The sequence below is a fragment of the Anopheles marshallii genome, chromosome X (genome assembly GCF_943734725.1).
Source record: "Anopheles marshallii chromosome X, idAnoMarsDA_429_01, whole genome shotgun sequence".
Lineage (NCBI taxonomy): Eukaryota > Metazoa > Arthropoda > Insecta > Diptera > Culicidae > Anopheles > Anopheles marshallii.
In genome coordinates, this window is record NC_071325.1 from 16689188 (window position 1) to 16700106 (window position 10919).

Here is a 10919-nt window from a genome sequence, read left to right on the forward strand (position 1 = left end):
GTTTGCGCAGTTCGCGATTCGTTAGATAACATAGGATTGGATTGGTCACGTGTTGTAAGCGTAGCTACCGATGGTGCACCAGCTATGATTAGAAAAAAATGTGGTGCTGTTACGAAAATCAAAGAAAAAATAGAATCAATGAATGGAGGACATGTTTGGGGTTTTCATTGCATTCTGCGTCAAGAAATGTTATGTGCGAAAAATATTCAAATGATTCATGTTATGGACGTTTTTGTGTGCACTGTCAATTTTATAAGAGCTAAAGGTTTAAATCACCGACAATTTGAAAACATCCTTAAGGAATGTGAAATTTCACACGGTTTACCCTATTATACAGAAATTCGATGGTTAAGCAAGGGAAAGGTGCTACAAAGATTTTTTGAGCTTCGTGAGGAGATTAAATCTTTAATGGAAAGCAAAGGAAAACCAATTGTTGAATTGGACGAAGAAGTTTGGGTTGCAGAACTGGCATTTTTAACAGATATAGTTGATCATTTCAATGACTTAAACCTAATGTTACAAGGGCGCAGAAAAATTGTAACCCAGTACTATGACAGTATTCAGACATTTAAAATTAAACTCATGCTTTTTAAAACACAAATAAGCAACAATAATTTTGAACATTTACGAACCTTGGGACATTACCACTGAATATCATTAATGTGAACAAAAATTTATACATAGAGAAAATTAATGAGCAATAGAGTTTATTTTACTTGACGTGCATGAATTTTTCCCGTACTTGGTACCAAAAAAACCTCATTTTTCTGTACTAGCTGGTAAAATAATTTCAATGTTTGGTACAACATATGTTTGCGAACCACTTTTTTCGGAAATGAATATTAATAAAAACAAAATGCGATCCAGATTATTAAAATCATCTCAACAGTGTATTAAAAGTTGCTTGCACCCACACAATGAAACCTAATATTAAAAAGTTAGTTGAAGATAAGAGAAAGCAGGTGTCAGGAAAATCGGAAATTTATGATGTTAAACATTTACATTCGGAAAAATATAATTTTAAAGCTCTTTACTGTTACTGATACTATAATACGACTGAATTAAATTGTCTTACTACCTTCTTCCTATAATTACTTACAATGAAATAAATGCATCTAAGAAACATAGTAACTTAGATCATAGAAATCTTATCTTATGTATCTTACGTGTATATTTTTGGAATTTGAATGTCTTTGCATGAGTGTTATGTACATAAATATTAAGTATATCCAAATATAATGGGATATGAACTATGCCCTGTGTAACTATTAATTTTAAAGCACGAAAAATATTCAGGTTGGATGTATGTAAAGTAAACAGTTAGGCAGGTTTTGCAACAGAAGCGATATTTTTAGAGTTGGCCCGTAGATCATTTTTGTTAGCAAACCAAGCAAACCAAAGCAAACCAGCAAACCAAAATGAGTTTGACATCGCTGCTTTAAAGGTTCAAATTTCAAAACTAACTCCCCCCCCCCCCCCCCCCCCCCCCTTCCTCCCCGTCAAAACCTTTAAAGCTAATCCTCACATGCATGGCTCAGCATATAGTGAGCTCGGGGTTGAGACAATAGAGGTTCTCACATTATGCTTAGCATGCACAATGTGCATGTCGATCGTTTTTGCAAATTGTATATGAAATAAGCAAGTGGTGTGACCGCGTACTCGTCAAGTTTTGCTGAAACAGCTAAACTTGTTGCTAAATCGATGAAGGAACCTTCATACGAACGCTTTGGTGCTGTGACCGTTGCCAACTTCAGACGTGCATTACGTGTTCAGAAAGAATGGTGCCTTTATCTAACCAATATCGAATGTATGAGAACGTAGAACTTGTTTCAATTAACGCATTGATAAAACAATTCGGTTTTTTATTTGTGCTAAATGAAATGAAATAAGAAACGAGTGCATGTATGAGAAAAGAATCATATATTGTGCTGAACATGCATGTAAGCCGGTCATCAAATGTTGTAAGTACTATGTCCGTAAACGTGAAATGTGCTGTTAATGTGAAAATGTTATCGTGTGAATTTAAAAGTGTATTTCTCTTTTTTTATTTACTTCATGGATAGATTTATATCACCTGAGCATTATGTTTAGTTTAGTTGTATTATATTACCAAAGCCCCATTTGGAATGAGCGTCTTCGCTCAACCTCTGTTATTACCGACTGACAAACAAAGTCGTATATATCTGTGTCGTATAAACTGATGAAACAATGGCCGCTAGGATGGTGTTCTATTATCTGCAGCAATTACACGTGTCATCAGCCGTCATGAGCAGTCTAGTACCTGGCCTTCACTCAGTGTGTTGTCTGTTGAAACAAACGAGTCGTTGATGAAAATAAACGCTCCTGTGAAACCTCGTCAGTTGCTCTCTGCCTATGGCTTCGTCCGTATGGAAGTGTTCAAAAATGCTGACGACGACGATGAACAATTTTTCGTAGATCTTATCACGAAAATGGTACAAAGCCAATGGAAATAACTCGTGGATACCAAGGTGCGTTTAAAAATTGCGGCACTGTGCAATGCAATAACAAAATTGCATACCGTGCGCTTAAAGTTTATTAATTGCACCTGAAGTTTAGATGCTACAATCATTATTTTAGACTACTTATGGGAAAACAGCTTACTTTAAGACATGCGCATTAAGAGTTCGCATAATAGACCGCTCGCATCAAACCGGATGGTATAATTGAAGGGATACACCAAACACTTTGAGGCAGCGGTGAGCATCACGTCAGCGTATTAATTTTGTAACAGCCCGTCTGTACCTACATCAGCATTAATACATTTACATCCCTGTTTAAAATTATGGTATGTTATTTAGGATGAGTCCCGTTGCTAAATCAATATATAGAAAAAAATAATTTCTCTTTCATACATAAACTCTCTTTCGTTTAGATGTGCAACCAGGTGTAAAGTCGTCATTAGGAAGTCATTGACATATTTTAATTTTTATATTAAAATAATTCCACTGGATAAAGGAAAAGTAGTGCACAGCTCAATTTTCTACATGTGTTTCAAAACAACATTAACATATTGTACAATTTTAGTGAAAATGACAAGGATTTTTATAAAATAGAGCGATGATACTTGCGAAGCTGATTAGTGAAGTCTAGTAAATTATGTCTTCGGTAAGCTATTTTTAGTTATTTTCTATATTGATGTTATACCTGTCCAACATTTAATAATGCTATTAAATATATCTTCATAATTTCAGGAGTGGATCGCATCAAGCTGAGTAACCAAACATGGAAACTACATCATCAAAATAATCTTCTATGACTACTTAGTAGTAATCTTATACAAACCATTCGTGAGTAGATTACTATGAAATGTTATACATGACTATACTAAGACTTACTTCTTAATACTTCTTAGGAGTTTTAGTTGGGAAATTTAAAATAGCGTTTGTTAAGGATGCTATCGAATAGTATCAAATTTTAAGAGGGTAGATCATAATTAAATTAAATATTGTTCTCTTCAACATGTTTTTATTCTACACAATTAATTGCCACAACCTGATTACGATTTTCAATAACTATTTGAATATTGATAAAATTGGGATAATAGAAAAGCAGGAATTTGTTGAAATACGATTTGGCAGTCTCATTTGTAAAACTTACTAAAAAAGTGAACTTATTATTACCAAACGTAAGATTAGCTTAATTCGTTATATGTGGTTGGTATTATAAGGAATGATTTAATAGATAAGGAATCTTATCTTGCATAAGGAGACATTCCAAGTTCATGGAATAAGAAAATTATTATCCTTATTGGAAATCCTTACCATGAAGGTCTACTCTGCGTGGCAGCTGTTAGTGTAAGCGACATGCCTCAGAGCTGTGTCGAAATCGGTTTGACTGAGTGTAAAATGACACTTCTAATGGTAGAGACTTGAAGGGGAGATGTATTTGGTATAATAATTTGAGATTAATCGAGAATAGTTAATATAGCTGAATATATAAATAGATAGCTTAACATTAGCATAGCTTATAGTCCGATAGTTTTTGAGAGTTATCATACAAATGGTAAATGGTATAATAATCATGATACTTACTCATCATAACTGTTGCGTGTGCAAAGTGCGCGTTTCTTTAGTCTGACCGACTGCACAACAACGAAGTTCGACTCATTTTGATTGGGTGAATTGCCTTCTTCTATTTAACAACATATCGGTTTTATACCTAATTTCGATCATCAATTTCAAATATGATCATTATTACTTGTTGTTATCACGGTCTGCCGCTCGGCCGATCGATGGACGCAGCTTCAAATTTTTAATGTGCATTATGCTACAGGTTAGTTGCGATGGCAAAAATAATTTCTTCACGATTATCGATTTTTTGATCGTTTGGTTCAGCAACACGAAGATTGCGTAGGAAGGTTTTGAGTGTGATATAGAAAATAAATATTCTATACAAGTAATAGAGAGACCGTTACAGCGATATCTCTTTCATTTTCTGTAATTACACCTAAATCCTGCTACGTTTGAATCACATGTTTCTGCAATAGAATAAGCTGTCACTATGACGAAATCAAACGTCGCTATCATCAATTTGAATCAATGTAATTGAATCTGGTATCAATACGGTTGAATCGCACGTCACTACGTTCAAATTTTCACAGCTCAAATTGAATGCATTACTGTACTGTGGTTCCATGTCACGATGTCAGATATTGTTATCACTTGCGGGCATCTGCAGTAATCTGTTAATATTTTTTGCTCCAAATCTGAAATTGTTGGCAAATATTAAGACAGGCGGATTAATGTTCCGTCGTGGCGAAGACTGATTTGGGTTGTGTCGTCATACTTCCTTCATGTTTTTTTCCTTCGGCCAGATTTTGGCAAATCGTTCTGGTAGTTCTGAATTTGAATTTTTGAACTGAACTGAACTGAATTTTTTATCGAGCTTTACTTTATTAGTGATTCTTTATTGTGAAATCAACATTATTTTTAAACGATAGCGTACTTATTTTCAGTACTTTTCTAACTTCTGTATTCCTATCTGTTTTCCACATCACGAGGTGATCAATCCCTGTTGTTGCTGTTGGTTTATTCATGTTGCCATCAACCTGTATGTTATTTCTTTTAACCATTGCTCTCGTGTTATCTTTTAAAATCGTTTTTGATTTAAGTATTGATGCCTCGAGGTCGTCTGAATTAATAATTATTCTGGATAATGCAACTGCCGTAACATTAGCTCCACATGCTGAATTCTCTATTTCAAAGTCAAATTCATTTAAGTCTAGCCTCATTCTAGTTAGTTTACAAGGAGGAATCTCCATACCAAATTAGTATGCTAATGATCTATGGTCTGTTCATATGATAACTTTCTGACCATAAACTTAAAATTTTAAATACTTAATGGCCCACACTAAGTTCCTCTTCGATAATGGTTTTGGTTTATAATGTTCACTGTGACAAGAAACTTTTACTCGCAAATGCGACTGGTAAATCGTTTCCATCTGTTGTCTGTTGTCGGACATGCCATATCCGATGCATCTGTAGTGATTATAAATTGCTTAGTGAAATCTGGATATTGAGAAATAGTTGGTGAAAGTAAACTCTGTTTCCGTTAATCAAAGGCTTCGTGACATTCATGGGTCCAATCATATTTAAACATTTCCTCAATCAGGTATTTATGGGTTTGGCTATCTTAGCAAAATTCTGTACAATTTTTCAATAATAATTACAAAATGCGGCAAACCGCCTGGCTAACTGTACATTGGATGGAGTAGGAAAATTCTTGCTTGTATTAAATTTCGTATTACCTGGGTGGATTTCTTTCTATGTTATCTTATGTCCTATGACATACTTAGGCTTTGGAGAACAACATTTCTATGCATTTTGCTCAAGAATATAATTTCTAAGTCTTCCAAAAACTTACTTAAATTACTGATATGATGCCGTGGACCGCATCCGGTAACGATAATATCATCTATATGTACAAGTTCTAGCTCTGGTGTTTAACCAGCAATGGCCATCTTTGAAAGCTGTTTGGGCTAATGTTAAATCCGAATGGCATTCGTGTAAATTGATAGTGGTCTGAACGTGTGAAAAAAGCTGAAAATTTAAGGGAATGTAGATCAAGCTTGATTTGATGGAACCCTGACATCAAATCTAATGAGCTGAAATATTTAGTTCTTCCTTTCTGATCCGCCATTGTGTCTATGCGCAGTAATAGAAATTTGTCTGGTAAAATTTTCTTGTTCAATTGTCAAAAATCTACTACTACACGCCATTTCTTATTGTCTTCAACAAATTTCTTTGGTACATGGTACATTTCATGTCTGCAATTTTGTTTCTTTGTTGTTCTGGTATTTTGCTATTTAATTCTCTATTCTCAGACAGTGTCTTGTTAAAGTAGTCCGGATGTCTTTCCGAATAAAAAATAATATATTTATTTATTTCGGATAATAAGTTTCCACTCCTTCTCACTAGCGTAGCTAGGACTTCTTCTTTGAATAGGGTCATGTCATGTCATGTCTCCAAAGATACTCTTATATTTCGTAATATGTTTTTCCCTAGCGCTCTCTTTTAGTGTTTAACCGACCCATATCTTCTTGTTCACTTATACTGAATGTTTTGTACTCATCTATAATTCGCCTCAAATGGATGAAGTTTTCACGGTACGTCAGCTCCTCAGCAGTGACTAATTCGTGGAACACAACTTCCGCCTGTTCTATGACTTCCTCATGAGAGGTTCCGTGCCTTTCTGGTACTTGTAATCGCCACCTTTCCTCTTCCGCTTCTTCATCCGGTTCCTGATCCTCAGCTTCCAGAGGGTCGGGTGCTCTCGCTGCCTCTATTGGACCAAGCGACTTGTAACGGTGTGGTGTTCTTTTCAGGGGTTCTAGTAATGGGGCAAGCAGTGCCTCACTTTTGATACACTACGTCAGCGGAATTCCGTTACCTTCACTGTCGCGCCGAAACGATACGTACATATTGCATGGGTGCAATTCTGTTGCGGACGAGGTGGAGAGGTTTCAGCTTTCGGACACAGCGTTTTCGGTTGGAAGCTATCGAGCCTTACCTTGGGTAGGGGGACTTTGATAGTTCTAAAGACGCGAAATAAGAGACTTGATTTACATGTCTTGACTCAGACAGCTTCGGTCACAGATTCACTCTCGTGCTCTGATTCGGACTGTAGGTCGAGCTTGTGGTTTATTTTGGTTCCTATGTTATTTGCGTCGCCTGATGGGTATGTCGTTACTCTAAACTGTTAGCATATGTTTTTCTACAGATATGCTACAACGGATTTCGGATTTCTTTCTTTCTTTTTTTTAAAGGCGAGATGTAGGATTTAGTTTTCATAATCGTTTATTATGTTATACTGTAATTCGCACAGTCTGGCGAATGCTTCCCACCGACTCAGCTCTCCTACCTTGAACTCATCCAGCATGCGGTTCAGATCTGCTGCTGAACGTCTGGAGCTCTCTCGAGCTCCTCGGAGTGCCGCTATCAGCACTGTTCCCGCCAGCTCGATTTACTCGTCGCGAGTGGGGCCCAACCTCCTTGGGACGTATTCTTCCCACCTATCTTGCTGGTCTTCCTCGTCTCGTTTCTCGTCACCGACTTCCTCATGGGCTGGAATGACGGCGGCTGGCCCTTCTTCGGCTGGCTGGACGTCTGTTGACGGATACTCGGTTATTACTGCCCAGCTCATTGCAGCGTCCCAGTCCGCGTCCCTTTCAGCAACTCTATGGTTATTCTGCATCGTGGTGGTCTTCCTGTCGTTATGACGCTTGCTGGTTGAATGATTATTCCAGGTGCCATTTTTATATTGTGCTTTAATCACACACACCCAAAATGATTCATATTAAAATTGTCAACACTACTGATTTTTACCGATCAGTCCAACACTTTTCATATTGTTTTATTTTCACATTTCGTTCTCCTGTGCACTATTTTTATACACATATATTTTGGTGCAAACGTATTGTGTATAGGCACACCTGCTGTGGTACGGGTAGTAGCGCTGCATTAATGGTCCGTTGAGTTTCATTTCTTTTTACCTTTACACTCTGGATGCGTTCTGCAGCTCTAATGCTTTCAACGTTTGCTTTCTAAGAATTCCTTAGTAGGCTTTCCATAGAGCGTATAAAAGTTGTCCTATCATGATAGTACAATTAGCCACAACTTCCAAACGTGATTATCATGTGCTTGTTTATGATCCTCCAAAATGTTCCTTATTTTCACCTCGGCTTCCCCGTAAATCTGCTTTTTTTTTTAAATGCATGAAACATCTCTCTTGCTTGTCGGTTACACCGCTTTATTGATATAATATCTGATGGTTACTTTTTGTATAATTGCTTAACTTACTTACAAAAGTTCGTTCGCTATTTTTGTTATAGCCAAGATGTTTGCAATTTGTTTTCCGGTGTTTTGTCTATTGGTTTCGTACGATTTGTAGGTTACTATTTCAATTATTTATTCACTCCATTGGTTTGGTTCGTTGTCAAAACAAATTGATTTGTAACTAGCTTTCTTACACAGTCATTGCATTGTATCCGATCGCGGTGCGCTGTTCGATGCCCACAATTCATTATTGTTATGTCTTACTTTGCGATGGTTATATTTGCATAAATTGTGTCACCTATCGTGCACCGATCGATCGAGGTGCGATCGTTAGCTGTGTGTGATAATGTGTTTAGCTGTTTCTTTTTTACGGTTTTGTAAAATGTGTCTTGTTGATTCAATTCGGTTTTGCCAAATGTTCTTATTGACAACGCATATCGTATCTGGGTATTGGTTGGGTTTTATAATAGCGTCGAAATACCATCCTAGAGAAATAATGCTGTACTCCCTCGATTCTAGAACAACCTTCAACGACTCCAAACTGCACTATCATATTCAAGAATAGAGCGAACCTGATATACGGCCGTTCTTCAGATAAATAAAAAAAAAATAGAGAGAACCAGACTGCAATATAACGTCCGCAGGCAGAAAGGATCTCTAAAATCAGAAGTAGCACACACTATGAAGCCTATCCTGTTTGCTCTGCCCAAGACATCATCAACTCAGGTCTAACCGAACTCTAAAACGACGCAAAAGAGATCGTAAACAGGCTCAGAAACGGCTACATCGTAACCCAAGCTTACCAAACCGACAAGAAGCTCGTCTCGCTCTCCGCACTTACAGGGCGTACAATAGGCATCTGTATCACTTATACATATCTCGCGTTGAGCGTGGTCTTCGATCGAGTCCAGCTAGTTTCTGGTCCTTCATGAAAGCCAAACATAATAACAGCTCCAGGCCCTCATCAATGCAATACAAAGGAAGAACTGCTACTAGCGATGTCGATATTTACGAAACATTCGCCAAAAGATTTTCCGATGTTTACCAACCGCCAACAACAGACTCCACATTTATCAATCACGCCATCAGCAACGTCCCTCAAGGTTGTATGAACTTACAGGACCTCAACTTGAGTAAAAATTCAGTTAAAATAGCACTGGCGAAACCAAAATCTTCTAACAAACCAGGTCAAGATGGCATACCGGCAATAGTATTGAAATCTTGTGCAGATGCTCTCTGTCCAATATTGCTACAAATATTCAAGCTGTCTATGGCAAATGAGATTGTTCCTGCGATTTGGAAAACATCATGGATGGTACCGTTGTATAAGAAAGGAGACAAACATCTCGCTACCAGTTACAGGGGTATTACTTCCTTATGCGCATGCATTATAGTTCTGGAGATAATAGTTCACGAGTCGACCCTGTGTGCTTGAGCCGGCTACATTGCAAAAGAACAACACGGTTTTGTACCCAAGCGTTCCACCTCGACAAATTTGGTGAGATTTGTATCTGAGTGTGCGAACTGCATGGACCAGGGTATACAGATGGATTGTATCTATACAGACCTAAAGGCAGTCTTCGATAGTATATCCCATGAAATACTACTCCGTAAGCTCCATGTGTTAGGGTTCTCCATCAAAACCACGGCATGGTTGAGCTCATACCTCCGAAACCGCACATATCGAGTTCAATTTGGTCAACATACCTCTCGTCCTTTCACCAGCACTTCAGGGGTTCCGCAAGGAAGCAATCTGGGACCGCTTCTATTTATTCTGTTTGTCAATGATCTGTGTTCTGTGTTACCCGACGTTCCTACTTTCTGTACGCCGATGACGTGAAACTGTTTATGCCTGTTAAATCTACCGACGACTGTGAGAGACTACAGCATGCTGTTACTGTTTTCAACTTATGGTGCGTCCAGAATTTATTGACGGTTTGTACGGAAGTGCTTTGTGATGTCTTTCACTCGGACGCGCTCACCTGTGAGGTACGACTATCAGATAAACGGATCCGGTGTAGCAAGAACCAAAAAAATGCGTGATCTAGGCGTTTTGATTGACGAAAAGCTGACTTTTAAGCATCACTATGACAACGTTCTCAACCGCGCAAATAGAACATTAGGTTTACTGTTTAAATCGACGAGGGTCTTTAATGACCCACATTGTCTAAAATGTCTGTATTGCTTGTTGGTTCGCCAGTTATTAGAATACTGTTCAATTGTGACTTGCCCGTATACTATTATATCTATAGAACGACTTGAGACAGTGCAGAAAAGGTTTACAAGATACGCCATTAGAAAGCTAGGTTGGGCAGACGGATTCTCGATACCACCCTATAAACAGCGTTGTCTTCTTCTGGGCATAGAAACATTAGAAGTCAGGCGCAATAGAGCTCAGGTTATCTTTATCGCAGGGCTACTACTAGGCACCATAGATGATGCGTCGTTAGTAAGTAGCATTTCGTTTGCTGTCCCGCGATCGGTATCTAGACACCAACAAATGTTGCATGAACCCCGCACTAACACAGTGTACGGTACTAACGCTCCAATTAAAGCCGTGATTAGGCGATTCAATCAATGTTCGTGTCAGTTCGATTTTACGATGTCTATGTCCCAATTTAAAAG